Source organism: Volvox carteri (genome assembly GCF_000143455.1).
Source record: "Volvox carteri f. nagariensis unplaced genomic scaffold VOLCAscaffold_17, whole genome shotgun sequence".
Taxonomy (NCBI): domain Eukaryota; kingdom Viridiplantae; phylum Chlorophyta; class Chlorophyceae; order Chlamydomonadales; family Volvocaceae; genus Volvox; species Volvox carteri.
The window spans coordinates 1,391,710-1,392,958 of NW_003307560.1; positions in this window are offsets into that span (position 1 = coordinate 1,391,710).

Genomic DNA, 1,249 nt, shown 5'->3' on the forward strand with positions numbered 1-1,249 from the left:
TGGTGGTGGGCATTGGTGTGGTGGGTTCCTGCAGGCAGATCACATCCAGCCCCATCTCTATCCACTGTTTGGCCGCTGCATGAATCTTGTCCTTGTGTTTGGCCAGCAGACCCTGCATGTTCTGTGTTGCAATACGAAGTGGCCGTCCCTGCATTGCGCCCTGTTGGCGCTTGATTGTGGTCGTCGCTTCCATCAACAGAGTTGGGTGGGGGTGGCAGTGGGCTGGTCTTTAAAACCAGGTTGGGAGGCGGTGGGGAGGTGTAAGATTAGGCTCTGGGATGGGGAGCCCATTGATTCCGCCTCCATAATCGTGTCGTCCCCCTCCGCAGCAGCAGTCCCCAGCTCCCTCCCCGAGGCCTGGGTCCCCTGGGTGGCTTCGGCACCTTTCACCTTCTGCTTACGGGCAGACTGGATAAGCTCGCTGCGTCTCTCCGCTGCAGACGTTTTATGGATCAGCCGCTTCTGGTCCTTAGTTCGCTGGGCCAGTTCTGCGGATTGTTTGCGGGCTGCTCGGGCTGCAGCTGTTTGCGCCAGAAAGAACGTGCGCCTGGCTTCCCCCGTCAGGTCTGGCCTGCGGATTTTCTTTATTCCTTGGGTCTTGCGGGGCTTGCATGCTTTCCCCTTATGGAGGTCCGGTGCCGCTGAGGGTGGGGTTAGGTCCAGTACTACTGCTTCTGGTGCCCCCGGCAGTGCTGCTGTCGCCGGCGCTCCTTCCACGGCCGTGGCCATGGGTGCGGATGAAATCCCATTGGGGTTCGCTGCGGGGGGTGGGGTTGGGTCCAGTGCTGCTGCTTCTGGTGCCCCTGGCAGTGCTGCTGCCGCCGGCGCTCCTTTCACGGCCGTGGCCGTGGGTGTGGAAGAAATCCCATTGGGGTTCGCTGCGGGGGGTGGGGTTGGGTCCAGTGCTGCTGCTTCTGGTGCCCCCGGCAGTGCTGCTGCCGCCGGCGCTCCTTCCACGGCCGTGGCCGTGGGTGTGGAAGAAATCCCATTGGGGTTCGCTGCGGGGGATGTTGTTGCTGCTGCTGGATCCCCCGGTTGTTGTGTGGCCATAGGTGTATTCCCCCCCGTTGGAGCAGGAACATCTGTGGGGGCGTCCTCCTCTCCCCTCAGCTCCGCCAGCACCAAAAAGGGGTTGGTCTCTGCTGGTGCAGCCTTTGCAGCCGTCGCCGGGGTCTTCCTCCCCTTCCTGCCCATCACTGTCCAGCTCGTCTCAGCATCACCTTCACTACTGCCCTGGGGTGGGATAGAA